Raw genomic sequence first — 15432 nt, 5'->3', positions numbered from 1 at the left:
TACGCAAATCAACTTTGGAGAATAATGTAGAGCCACTCAATTCATCAAGCATATCATCTAGCCTAGGAATAGGATGACGATAACGAATAGTAATATTATTAATGCCTCTACAATCAACACACATACGTGATGTACCATCCTTTTTCGGCACTAGAATAATAGGAACAGCACAAGGACTAAGGGATTCGCGTATATAACCTTTGTCGAGAAGCTCTTGTACTTGACGCATAATCTCCTTCGTCTCCTCTGGATTGGTACGGTATGGTGCACGGTTTGGCAGTGAAGCACCGGGAATTAAGTCAATCTGATGCTCAATCCCTCGAATAGGCGGTAATCCCGGTGGCACGTCTTGTGGAAAGACGTCAGCGAACTCCTGCAAAATGTTAGTGACAGCAGGAGGCAAAGAGGAAGGCACGTCCTCGAATGAAAATAATGCCTCTTTGCACACAAAAGCATAGCAAACAGATTTGCTGAAATCTAGCTCATCAATATCAGATTTGGTGGCAAATAAACATGCACTTTTCATTTTAATTTCAGAAGCAACACTAGTTGGTTTATTATTAGGCTTCATTTGTTGCTCAAATTCTTTTGCCACAATCTGATTTTCACTCTTATTCGTCTCCTGTTTTGCTTTATTAGCTCTATTAATATCATCTTTCAAAATGGAATCAGGAGTCATAGGAAGGAAAGTAATATTTTTATCCTTATGAACAAGAGTATAGTGATTGTTTCTACCATGGTGTACAGAATTTTTATCAAATTGCCATGGTCTACCAAGTAATAAGGAACATGCTTGCATAGGTACCACATCACAATCAACATAATCAGCATATGTAGAGATACTAAAATGCACACGAACAGTACGTGTTACCTTAACCTTGCCGCTGTTGTTGAACCATTGGATGTAGTAAGGATGTGGATGTGGTCTTGTGGTGAGAGAAAGCTTCTCCACCATCTCCATGCTAGCCAAGTTGTTGCAGCTCCCTCCGTCTATTATGACGCGCACAGAACGTTCCTTCACAACTCCCTTGGTATGGAACAACTTGTGCCTCTGATTTTGCTCAGCTTGTGTGACCTGCACACTCAAAACACGTTGAGCAACTAAACATTCATACCTGTCAGCGTCTTCAGGAGCCATGTATTGCGTCTCATGATCAGAATCATCTCCACCATGTTCTTCACGTGTAATAAGAGCCAATGTCTCCTCATCATAGTCACTAGCGGACTCATATCCACCATCCGCGGTAGCAATCATCACACGCGGAGATTTGCATTCCCTCGCATAATGACCTCCTCCCTTACAACGACGACAAATAATATCACTTGTGTGCCCTGTTGATGCCATGGAAGAAGAAGAACGCTGTGCAGGCCCCGCAGGTGCGCTCTTGGCAGATAATGGTGGTTGTGCCTGTTTTCTTGTATCACGGCTGGAGGTGGCATCAGATGGAGGTGCTGGTGCAGTTGAAGTAGAAGATGCACGTGGTGTCCATGATGAAGGTCGGCCTGCAGAAAAGTTAGTTCGCCCTAATGCTTGTCGATCCTGCACTTCACGTTCAGCTTTACAAGCAAGATGGAATAAACGAGTGATATTAGTATACTCCTTATAATCTAGAATGGTCTGAATCTCTCTATTTAATCCACCCAGAAAACATGCAAGCATAGTGATAGAGGCGGAGGTGTCCCGTCTTTCGATGAGATGGTGGATTTCGCTTTGGTGGAAGTCGACTTTGACGATCCGACTACGAATGTGTGAGGACGTCGCGCCTTAGCAATCGCTAAACCAACTCCGAGAGGTTATTGACCACGCCGGAGCACGATCAACCTGACCACGAGGGTCTGTTTCCTGCGAGCAAACGAAGAACAAGCAAGAAACTAAGATTGCAATCTGGATATTGCGAATATAAGATGAAAGCTTTATTGATCAAGGTGGGGTTCTGTGACGCTTTTGTCTGGTCGTTGAACACAAACGAAGTACGCGAAGTTGCAGCTACGGCGAACTTTTAATCTAAACAAAACCCAAAGTCTAAACGATGCCCTAAGGGCTGTATATATGGAGGAAGAGGGGGGAATTTCGTGGCCCTTGGTGGAGGAGTCCGAAATCAACCCTATCTCTTGTTTCCCCACACATACGGACTCTAAAAATAGCCTATACTTATGTATTTCGAAATTACATGGGCCTGGCCCAATAATAAGGTGACGCAGCACCTAAAATAGCCTCGGGACGAAATTTATGAAGTGGCATCTTGTATATTTCGTCCAAGGCTTCATGCACCCATTATGGTGGCTTCAAAGTCCTGAAATCATCACTTGTAACTCCGTTCTTGTTCCCCTTGCGTATGCCATCATCTCCATGATTGTTCTTGCTCCAATGTTCATCCTTCTCCAAGCTAGGCACTTCATTTGTAAGCAAAACAAATGTATCCAATTTAGGCAGCATCATATTCTCATGAACATTAGAATCATTACCAAGAAACGAAAGTACCTGGTAATTTAGTTGGCGTGCACGAGCTCTAGTAATTGGTCCAGTATGTATAGCAGCAGGGGCTGTGGGTGTAACAATTGTATTGATGTCCTCATCATCCTCCCCTTCTTGAAATGACGTCGTCCTCGACGAAAGTCCATCTTCCTCACCCAAATAAGGCTTCAAATCTGCAATGTTAAAACTGGGACTAACCCCAAAATCTGCAGGCAGCTCAAGTTTATATGCATTATCATTTATTTTCTCTAACACCTTAAAGGGACCATCAGCACGTGGCATTAGCTTTGATTTGCGCAAATCAGGAAATCTATCCTTACGCAAATGTAACCAAACAAGATCTCCAGGTGCAAACACAACATGTTTTCTACCCTTATCTCCAGCAAGTTTATATTTAGCATTCATACGCTCAATGTTTTCCTTAGTTAACTCATGCATTTTTAAAATCAATTCAGCACGTTGTTTAGCATCAAAATTAACCTTCTCCGAAGATGGAAGAGGCAACAAATCAATAGGTGCACGAGGTAGGAAACCATACACAACTTCAAAAGGCACATCTTAGTAGTAGAATGCAATGAACGATTATAAGCAAATTCAATATGAGGCAAGCATTCCTCCCACATTTTCTTATTATTCTTCAAAACAGCCCTAAGCATAGTAGACAATGTTCTATTGACTACTTCAGTTTGTCCATCAGTTTGGGGGTGACAAGTAGTACTAAAAAGCAGTTTAGTCCCCAACTTAGCCCATAAACATCTCCAAAAGTGGCTAAGAAATTTAGTATCACGATCTGAAACAATAGTATTTGGCACACCATGCAACGAATAATTTCACGAAAGAACAAATCAACAACATTAATAGCATCATCGCTTTTATGACATGGTGATAGAGGCGAGGGTCCCGATCTTTCGATGAGATGATGGATATCGCTTTGGTGGAAGTCGACTTTGACGATCCGACTACGAACGTGCGAGGACGTCGCGCCTTAGCAATCGCTAAACCAACTCCGAGAGGTTATTGACCATGCCGGAGCACGATCAACCTGACCACGAGGGTCTGTTTCCTGCGAGCAAACGAAGAACAAGCAAGAAACTAAGATTGCAATCTGGATATTGCGAATATAAGATGAAAGCTTTATTGATCAAGGTGGGGTTCTGTGACGCCTTTGTCTGGTCGTTGAACACAAACGAAGTACGCGAAGTTGCAGCTATGGCGAACTTTTAATCTAAACAAAACCCAAAGTCTAAACGATGCCCTAAGGGCTGTATATATGGAGGAAGAGGGGGGGAATTTTGTGGCCCTTGGTGGAGGGGTCCGAAATCAACCCTATCTCTTGTTTCCCCACACATACGGACTCTAAAAATAGCCTATACTTATGTATTTCGAAATTACATGGGCCTGGCCCAATAATAAGGTGACGCAGCACCTAAAATAGCCTCGGGACGAAATTTAGGAAGTGGCATCTTGTATATTTCGTCCAAGGCTTCATGCACCCATTATGGTGGCTTCAAAGTCCTGAAATCATCACTTGTAACTCCGTTCTTGTTCCCCTTGCGCATGCCATCATCTCCATGCTTGTTCTTGCTCCAATGTTCATCCTTCTCCAAGCTAGGCCCTTCATTTGTAAGCAAAACAAATGTATCCAATTTAGGCAGCATCATATTCTCATGAACATTAGAATCATTACCAAGAAACGAAAGTACCTGGTAATTTAGTTGGCGTGCACGAGCTCTAGTAATTGGTCCAGTATGTATAGCAGCAGGGGCTGTGGGTGTAACAATTGTATTGATGTCCTCATCAATAGTCCATCGAATCTTTACCCAAAACTTGAAAACTTCACAACACAAAACTCAACAGAAAACTCGTAAGCTCCGTTAGTATAAGAAAATAAATCACCACTTTAAGGTACTGTAATGAACTCATTATAAATTCATATTGGTGTAATATATACTATATTCCAACTTCTCTACGGTTCATACCCTCCGATACTACTCATTGATTCATCAAAATAAGCAAACAACACATAGAAAAACAGAATCTGTCAAAAACAGAATAGTCTATAGTAATATATATGAAACATATACTTCTGGAATTCCAAAAATTCTGAAATAAATTGGTGGACCTGATGAATTTGTATATTAATCATCTGCAAAAATAATGAACCTAAAATCACTCTCCAGTAAAGCATGGCATCTAATCTCGTGAGCGCAAAAGTTTCTGTTTTTTACAGCAAGATCGCAAAGACTTCACCCAAGTCTTCCCAAAGGTTCTACTTGGCACAAACACTAACTTAAACATAAAATCGCATCTAACTAGAGGCTAGATGAACTATTTATAGCTAAAAAGGAGCAAAAAGAAAAGAACAAAAGTAAAATTGGGTTGCCTCCCAACAAGCGCTAACGTTTTAATGCCCCTAGCTAGGCATTATGATTTCAATGATGCTCACATAAAAGATAAGAATTGAAACATAAAGAGAGCATCATGAAGCATATTACTAACACATTTAAGTCTAACCCACTTCCTATGCATAGGGATTTTGTGAGCAAACAACTTATGGGAACAATAATCAACTAGCATAGGAAGGCAAAACAAGCATAACTTCAAAATTTTCAACACATAGAGAGGAAACTTGATATTATTGCAATATGTAGAAGCATATGATCCTCTCTCATAATAATTTTCAATAGCATCATGAATAAATTCAACCATATAACCAGCACCTAAAGCATTCTTTTCATGATCTACAAGCATATAAAATTTACTACCCTCCACATAAGCAAAATTCTTCTCATTCGGAATAGTGGGAATAAACTCAACAAAATAACTATCATGTGAAGCATAATCCAATTGAAAATCATGATGACAAGTTTCATGGTTATCTTTATTCTTTATGGCATACGTGTCATCACAATAATCATCATAGATAGGAGGCATGCTTTTATCATAATAAATTTGCTCATCAAAACTTGGGGGCAAAAAATATCATCTTCATCAAACATAGCATCCCCAAGCTTGTGGCTTTGCATATCATTAGCATCATAGGCATTCAAAGAATTCATACTAACAACATTGCAATCATGCTCATCATTCACATATTTTATGCCAAGCATTGTATGTAATTCTTCTTCTAGTACTTGAGCACAATTTTCCTTCCTATCATTTTAACGAAAGACATTAAAAAGATGAAGCATATGAGGCACCCTTAATTCCATTTTTTTGTAGTTTTATTTTATAAAGTAAACTAGTGATAAAACAAGAAACTAAAAGAATTGATTGCAAGATCTAAAGATATACCTTCAAGCACTCACCTCCCCGGCAACGGCGCCAGAAAAGAGCTTGATGTCTACTACACAACTTTCTTCTTGTAGATGTTGTTGGGCCTCCAAGAGCAGAGGTTTGTAGGACAGTAGCAAATTTCCCTCAAGTGGATGACCTAAGGTTTATCAATCTATGGGAGGCGTATGTTAAAGATGGTCTCTCTAAAGCAACCCTGCAACCAAATAACAAAGAGTCTCTTGTGTCCCCCACACACCCAATACAATGGTAAATTGTATAGGTGCACTAGTTCGGCGAAGAGATGGTGAGACGAGTGCAATATGGATGGTAGATATGGGTATTTGTAATCTGAAAATATAAAAACTGCAAGGTAGAAAGTGGTAAAAGTGAGCGTAAACGGTATTGCAATGCTAGGAAACAAGGCCTAAGGTTCATACTTTCACTAGTGCAAGTTCTTTCAACAATAATAACATAAATGGATCATATAACTATCCCTCAACATGCAACAAAGAGTCACTCCAAAGTCACTAATAGCGGAGAACAAACGAAAAGATTATGGTAGGGTACGAAACCACCTCAAAGTTATCCTTTCTGATCGATCTATTCAAGAGTCCGTAGTAAAATAACACGAAGCTATTCTTTCCGTTCGATCTATCATAGAGTTCGTACTAGAATAACACCTTAAGACACAAATCAACGACAACCCAAATGTCACCTAGATACTCCAATGTCACCTCAAGTATCCGTGGGTATGGTTATACGATATGCATCACACAATGTCAGATTCATCAATTCAACCAACAAAAAGAACTTCAAAGAGTGCCCCAAAGTTTCTGCCGAAGAGTCAAGACAAACACCTGTGCAACCCCTATGCATAAGTTCACAAGGTCACTGAACCCGCAAGTTGATCACCAAAACGTACATCAAGTAGATCATGTGAATATCCCATTGTCACCACAGATAAGCACATGCAAGACATACATCAAGTGTTCTCAAATCCTTAAAGACTCAATCCGATAAGATAACTTCAAAGGGAAAACTCAATCCATTACAAGAGAGTAGAGGGGGAGAAACATCATAAGATCCAACTATAATAACAAAGCTTGCTATACATCAAGGTTGTGCCAAATCAAGAACACGAGAGAGAGAGAGAGAGAGAGAGAGAGAGATCAAACACCTAGCTACTAGTACATACCCTCAGCCCCGAGGGTGAACTACTCCCTCCTCGTCATGGAGAGCATCGGGATGATGAAGATGGCCACCGGTGAGGATCCCCCTCAGGCAGGGTGCCTGAACAGGGTCCCGATTGGTTTTTGGTGGCTACAGAGGCTTGCGGCGGTGGAACTCCCGATCTATGGTGCTCCTGGATGTTTTTAGGGTATATGGATATATATAGGTGAAAGAAGTTGGTCAGGGGAGCCACGAGGGACCCACGAGGGTGGGGGCGCCGAGGGGGTAGGGCGTGCCCTTGACCCTCTTGGCTTCCTCGAAGCTTCCCTGACGTCTACTCCAAGTCTCCTGGGTTGCTTCCGTTCCAAAAATAACTCTCCCGAAGGTTTCATTCTGTTTGGACTCTATTTGATATTCCTTTTCTTCAAAACACTGAAATAGGCAAGAAAACAACAATTTGGGCTGGGCCTCCTGTTAATAAGTTAGTCCCAGAAATAATAAAAAGTGTATAGTAAAGCCCATTAAACATCCAAAATAGATAATACAATAACACGGAACAATCAAAAAATATAGATACGTTGGAGACGTATCAACGGTGGCAGAGACTAGTGGCGGGAGGTCTCTGGCAACGAGAAGACGATCCAGAGACGTGAGGCGGTAGAGCCGGAGACGCGCGAGCGAAGAGGTTTTGGAGGAATTTCCAAAATTTGACCCGTCGGTATATGTATCCTGGCACTGTCGGGGTGACAGAGTGGAATAACTCGGTGGCACCGAGATGCAGAATCGCAAGCGGTTACTGCAACTCGGTGAGACCGAAAAGTTCTAATCGGTTGCACCGAGATTGAAAACTTGATCAGCCTAGTGAACTCGGTGTGACCGAAATGGAGGGATCGGTCAGACCGAAATACACAGAGAGGTTTTGGAAGTTTTAAGTCTATGACAAATCGGGACTCCGCGTGCTCCTCACCCAAAAGGTTGAATTTGACTTAGATCAAACTTTGTGATGTAGCATCAAAAGAGTTTGCGACGAGAAAAGCATAGATAGCTAGAGGAAGTTCTTAGGCATTCTTGTTCATCCATTTGGCAAAAGAAGAAAATTCAAACAATCAAAGTAACAAATGGATGTCCTCGAATGAGAAAAGTATGCAACCAACATGCTCACACAATAAAATGGCAAATGAAATATGTGGCAAAGCATGCACAATCACTCTAGCATCTATCAAGCAATTGGCGATGACTAGGTCATCTATATATGAGTATATTGACTTAGGAGTCAAATGAGAACATTTGATCATAGGTCATACTCATCGTTTAAGCACAAGAGGGGTTACCACTTTTACATAAAGCATTGTTGTGCTCACACTATTAGAGTTGCTTTAGCTCAATTCTTAGAGTAAAGCTCCCCCTAGATGTGATATCCCCCCTAAGAGGGATGAACTAACATTGGGTTTTGTCGATGATGACTTCATGTAGATGTTGAAGATGTGGATGCTCATTGTTAATGTAGATCATTTGAAGCAATCCATTGGAGCGAGTTGCACTGTCAATACCTACATGGGTTACTCCCACAAGGAACAAACAAGGATATCCATAGACATAGAGTGAAGCACACACATGATGATGTCCATGAACGCATTATGTTACCTTGTCCCTTGTCTTACCAACAAGAGGATTTGTCACTCCTTGAACTAGTGCAAGATGTGGAAATTGTTTGCACTTGTCCTTGCCAAAATGAGTATGAGTGAAGTATGTTGGTGGAGTCACCCTCAAGAACTCTCTAGTTCTTCTTCTTCAGGATCCACATCATATTGATGGGAATCCCTGGGGTTGTAGATGTACTTGATGAAGTAGAACTTGCTGTAGTCTTGGGAATCCAATTGACCAAGGCCTTTGGAGCATCTTCAAATGCATCAATCTCCTCTTGAAGCTTGTCCTTGCCTTTTAGCTTGTGGTCTTGTGGTGGAAGATCATCTTGAGCTTGTGTTCCCTTGAAGGAAGTAGGATCATACTTCTCTTGTTGAGGAACAAACTTCATCTTGGGGTATTGATCTTCTTCCCACTCAACTCCATTGGCATTGAACTTTCGTTCAAAACCAACACCTTCATTCTTCCGGTGCCTTCCTTGATTGCGTACAATTTCCTAAAATTGCTTACTCCCGGCAAGGCTCTTGTAAACACCTTTCTCTATAATTCCCTTCAATAAGCTATTTTCTTGCTCAGGTGTAACTTGGCTAAGAGAATCATTAGTGGAATCAAGGGAACTACTAGAAGCAACAATATTGGATTTAGCATGATTATTTTTACAACTAGAAGAAGAATCTTTCTTGTTCTTGTTGCTAGATTTTACTTGTGGCATGTAAGTAGACAAGAGTAAATGCTTGGCAATGTAAGAAGAACTTTTCCTCCGAAGATCATCGTTGATGGCCTTTAGGAACCCATATTCTTGCTCAAGATTGAGCTTCTCGAAGCGTAGCTTCTCATGAGTTTTTAAAAGTTCTCGATGATCTTCTAAAGTAGTTTCATGAGCTAACTTAAGAGTGTTTAGTTCTTTAGTTAGACGCTTAATCTCCTTCATAACATTGTCATTCGTTTCATCTTGATTATCATGATTAATAGCATTTTCATCATAGTATTCATCACTAGAGTTGCCAACAAGTAAATCATCATCACCTAGCAAGTCATCTTCATCACTATTGAAATCAACATACTCGGGGTGTGTTACCTTGGGGATTTAGCCATGAAGCATCTCCCAATCCCTTCATTTGGTGAATCAAATATGTCATAGGAGTTGGTTGACACAAGTGCTAGACTGGCAACACCTTCATCTTCAGTATATTCGAAGTCAGAGTGATAACTTCTCTTAGAGTGGTGGTCAGAGTCAGAGCCGGATACCCGTTCACCAACATGAGCTTGATGTCTTCATTTTGTGTAGCTCCTTGATGACTTGTCCTTTCTTTCTGAATCCTTGCTTCTGTGAGATGTTCTTCGTTCATAGCAATCATCTCTACTCCTTCTCTCCCTTGGAGGTGATTCTTTCCTTTTGTTCTCCTTTTAGGTGAGTCTTCTCTTTTTTTGTAGGGAGACGTACACTAGTTGGAGTAGTGTCTGGGTCTTCCATAATTGTAGCAATTTAGCTCACGAGTAGAAGATCTTTTGTCATTGTAGGACCTTGACTTGGAACTTATTTCATTGCTTCTACTCTTGTAAAATTTGTTGAAGTTCGTCACCATTAAGCTCAATTCTTCATTGAATGTTTGTTTCTCATTTGATGATGTAGGAGCATCACATGAGGCTTTATAAGCACCACTAGACTTGTTGTGAAGCTCCTCTTTATCCGTGAGTGACATCTCATGAGCAACAATCGTTCCAATGACTTCGGTTGGCTTGAGGTCTTTGTAGTTTGGCATCATTTTGATCAAAGTGCACATGGTATCATATTTTCCATCCAAGCCTCTCAAGATCTTTTTGATGATGAATTTGTCGTTCATCGCTTCACCTCCTAAGCCGGCAATCTCATTTGTGATGAGAGCAAGCCTGGAGTATATTTCAGCAACACCTTCACCATCCTTTATTTTGAACTTGTCAAGTTGAATTTGAAGCACATCCAACTTGGATTCCTTGATGGAGTCGGTACCTTCATGCATATCAATCAAAGTATCCCAAATTTCCTTTGCATTCTCAAGACGACTAATTTTGTTGAATCCTTTGGGGCACAATCTGTTGAGCAGGATATCGCAAGCTTGTGCATTGTATTGCAACATCTTCAATTCTTCCACAGTAGCTTCACAATTTGGTTCTCTCCCATCGAAAAATTCACCTTGCAAACCAATACACATAATAGTCGAAACGGCAGGGTTATGTCCAAGAATATGCATTTTCATTTTATGTTTCCATCTAGCAAAATTAGTACCATCAAATTAAGGACCTCTACGGTGGTAATTTCTCTCGCTAGACGCTATACTCTCATAGGTCGTGAAACCAAGGCTATGATCACCAAAGCTATGGAAATCAAGGCAAATGGAGACCAAAGCTCTAATACCACTTGTAGGATCGAAAGTATGTCTAAAGGGGGGTGATTAGAGTATTTGACCAAATAAAAACTTAACTTTTTCCTAATTTTAGTTGTTGGCAGATTTTAGCAACTTAGCACAAGTCAAGCAATCTTACCACAATTCAAGCAAGCATGCAAAGAGTATATGAGCAGCAGAAAGTAAATCATGCAACTTGCAAGAAATTAAATGGGAGGAGTTTGGAGGGAGCAAACACGATGTTGACACGGAGATTTTTGGCGTGGTTCCGATTGGTGGTGCTATCGTACATCCACGTTGATGGAGACTTCAACCCACGAAGGGTAACGGTTGCGCGAGTCCACGTAGGGCTCCGCCCACGAAGGGTCCACGAAGAAGCAACCTCGTCTATCCCACCATGGCCATCTCCCACAAAGGACTTGCCTCATAGGGTAGATCTTCACGAAGTAGGCTATCTCCCTACCCTTACAAACTCCTTGGTTTAGCTCCACAATCTTAACGGAGGCTCCTAAGTGGCACCTAACAAATCTAGGAGACACCACTCTCCAAAAGGTAATAGATGGTGTGTTAATGGTGAGCTCCTTGCTCTTGTGCTTCAAATGATAGTCTCCCCAACAGTAAACTCTCACTCACAGATTTGGCCATGGTGGAAAGATGATTTGAGTGGAAAGCAACTTGACGAAGCCTAGAGATCAAGATTCTTGTGCTTGGATTGGAATATCTTGGTCTCAACACATGAGTAGGTGGTTCTCTCTCAGAAAATGAATGCTGGAAGTGTAGGCACGTTCTGATGGCTCTCCTCACGAATGAAGAATGGGTGGAGGGGTATATATAGCCTCCACACAAAATCTAACCGTTACACATAGATTCCCAAACTCAGTGAGACCGAATGGTAAAACTTGGTCAGACCGATTCAGGTCAAAATATGAACATCAGGATTTTTGGTGGGACCGACACAGTCAACTCGGTGGGACCGATATTCTAGGGTTAGGGCATAATGTAATCTTGGTGTGACCGATCACATAAACTCGGTGGGACCGATTTCAGTAATAGGCACATAGAGAGTTGGTCACGCAAACTTGGTGGGACCGATTCGCTCACTTTAGTGGGACCGAAGTGTTACGAAAGGGAAATAGTGAATTTTCATTGCACACTCGGTGGGACCGATTCGCTCATCTCGGTGGGACCGAAATGTTACAAAAAGGAAACAGTGAGTATGCAATCCCATCTCGGTGAGACCGAGATCCCTATCGGTGAAACCGAAGTGACTAGGGTTTGTGGCACTGGCTATGTCAAATGAAACTCGTTGGCACTGGGTAGATTAAATCGGTGGGGCCGAGTTTGACTTTTAGGTTTAGGACATATGTGGAAATGAGAAAGAGGTTGAGGGTTTTGGAGCATATCACTAAGCATTTTGAGCAAGTAAACCATTAAGCAACACCTCATCCCCTTTTAATAGTATTGGCTTTCCTATTGACTCAATGTGCTCTTGGATCACTTAAATGAAAAATGTAGAGTCTTGAGCTTGTTGCCAATATGTGTCCTTAGCATTTTGAGGGGTCCACATCTCTAGTCCATGGCATGCTAGTCATTGAACTTTTTGAAATGATCATCTTAAAAGAGCCTTAGTTCAATGAACTATATGTTGTTAAGAATAACCAAAACCACCCAGGGACTAGTTGCACTTTCAAAAACACACATCACCCCTTCCGACGTACATCATTTTGGGCCGCGTGCAAGTGGTGTTGGTTTTGTGGTCCCTCTCATGTGATTTTTTATGATGGTTCAATCTATTGGCCCATGCGGTTTATCGACAACAACAGTTGTCGTTTGACCAAACGATTGATTCACTGGCCCGTCTTATGATAGATCATGGCGACATGCATGTATGACCAAAGTATCATTACGTTCATCCGACCCGCTGACAAGAAGTGGGAGGTGGGTCAAGCACCTGATAGGTGCAAAGGTGTCCCATCTTTCGATGAGATGATGGATTTCGCTTTGGTGGAAGTCGACTTTGATGATCCGACTACGAACGTGCGAGGACATCGCGCCTTAGCAATCGCTAAACCAACTCCGAGAGGTTATTGACCACGCCGGAGCACGATCAACCTGACCACGAGGGTCTATTTCTTGCGAGCAAACAAAGAACAAGCAAGAAACTGAGATTGCAATCTGGATATTGCGAATATAGGATGAAAGCTTTATTGATCAAGGTGGGGTTCTGTGAGGCCTTTGTCTGGTCGTTGAACACAAATGAAGTACACGAAGTTGCAGCTATGGCGAACTTTAATCTAAACAAGACCCAGAGTCTAAACGACGCCCTAAGGGCTGTATATATGGAGGAAGAGGGGGGAATTTCGTGGCCCCTGAGGGAGGGGTCCGAAACCAACCCTAACTCTTGTTTCCCCATACATACGGACTCTAAAAATAGCCTATACTTATGTATTTCGAAATTACATGGGCCTGGCCCAATAAAAAGGTGACACAGCACCTAGAATAGCCTGTGGATGAAAATTATGAAGTAGTATCTTGTATATTTCGTCCAAGGCTTCATGCACTCATTATGGTGGCTTCAACGTCCTGAAATCATCACTTGTAGCTCCGTTATTGTTCCCCTTGCGCATGCCATCATCTCCATGCTTGTTCTTGATCCAATGTTCATCCTTCTCCAAGATAGGCCCTTCATTTGTAAGCAAAACTAATGTATCCAATTTAGGCAGCATCATGAACATTAGAATCATTACCAAGAAATGAAAGTACCTGGTAATTTAATTGGCGCGCGCGAGCTCTTGTAATTGGTCCAGTATGTATAGCAGTAGGGGCTGTGGGTGTACCAATAGTAATTGGTCCAGTATGTATAGCAGTAGGGGCTACGGGTGTAACAATGTTCATCTTCCTCTCCCAAATAAGGCTTCAAATCTGCAATGTTAAAAGTGGGACTAACCCCAAAATCTGCAGGCAACTCAAGTTTATTTGCATTATCATTTATTTTCTCTAACACCTTAAAGGGACCATCAGCACGTGGCATTAGCTTTTGATGAGGACATGACTACCTTGGATATGACCAAAAATATTGCATATATGCATATTTGTCAGGTGATTTCTAGTGCAAACTATTCAATAATCTATTTATGTTATCCAGAACAAAAATACTTCACACACTTTTGTGTTTTGTCTAATTGCAGGTGTATGGGACATTTGTACAATCCACATATGAAGATAAGGAAGAAAGAGATGTTTATTTGCTGTCCAAAAAGTTCTCTCACGTCACTTTTGGCCCAAGAGAAGATAGAGTCCAAGTCTCTCACGTTCTGGATTCAGATTCGGACTGCACAGACATACCTGACTCAAAACGCACACAAGTTTTTCATACGGACTCCGAATTGGGTGATTCTTTTTTTGTTGGAAACTAGATTTCGTGCACTTTCCAACCCAATTGGAATCACCTTCAAATTCGTCCGGAGCGTTGAGTTGTGGACGAAACAATCTGATGCTGCAGCAGAATCCGAGTCAAACTACACGTCCAAAGGTGTTACATCACCTCCACTTGGGCCCATTGGCCTTGTACGACCTAGATTTAGTTTTAGGCTGCCTTGTGACGTCCTCCCACCTCCTTGGCCGCCACCCCTTGCTCCTATATAAGTAGATCCATCTAGTAGCTTTTCCTTGGGATTTGTTTAGTTAAAAGTTAGCCATTGCAACTTCGTGTGCTTCGTTTGTGTCCAATGACCAGACCAAGACCACTTTTCGGATCCCCACCATTATCAATACTTCATACATATTCGCGATATTCAGATTGCTTTTATCATATTCTTGCTTGTTCTTCGATTGCTTGCAGGAATAGACCTTCGTGGTCAGGTTGATCGTGCTCCGGCGTGGTCAATAACCTCTCGGAGTTGGTTTAGCGATTGCTAAGGCACAACGTCGTTGCACGTTTGTAGTCGGATCGTCAAAGTCGTCTCCACCAAATCGATAGTTATCATCTCATCGAAATTTCGGGACACCCCGCCTCTATCAAGTGGTATCAGTTTTCAGGTTGCTCGGTGAGAATTTCCAGTTTTTTCTAGATTAGATTTATTTTCTTACCTATTGTCCAAGAAAAAGCCACAAAACAAAAGTTAGATCTATTCATCCTTTGTCCTAGCCAGACTGAGCCTTTGCAATTTTCTTTTCATTGTTTGCATTATTGAATTATCGGTTGCATCGCCGTGTCGAGTTGCTGGTCTTAGTGTCTAGTTCCTTTAGAGTTTCGAGTTCTGTTCACATTAGTCACGCAGCCGCTGCATCATTATCCCATCCGCTGTCCACCATCCCATCCACCAATTTCCACCACGTGCTACGCAATGTTTATTGTCATAATCATAGTTGAGGTCACTCACATCTTCGCCAGATCGAATCTGCATCTTATCTAGTTTGTCTTGGAAAGAGGGAGAAAAAGAAGATAAAGAAAAAAAAGAGAGAAAAAAGGAAAGAAAAAAA

This window comes from Triticum dicoccoides, chromosome 3B (genome assembly GCF_002162155.2).
Source record: "Triticum dicoccoides isolate Atlit2015 ecotype Zavitan chromosome 3B, WEW_v2.0, whole genome shotgun sequence".
NCBI classification, from domain to species: domain Eukaryota; kingdom Viridiplantae; phylum Streptophyta; class Magnoliopsida; order Poales; family Poaceae; genus Triticum; species Triticum dicoccoides.
Note: the sequence above shows the minus strand (reverse complement) of the source record.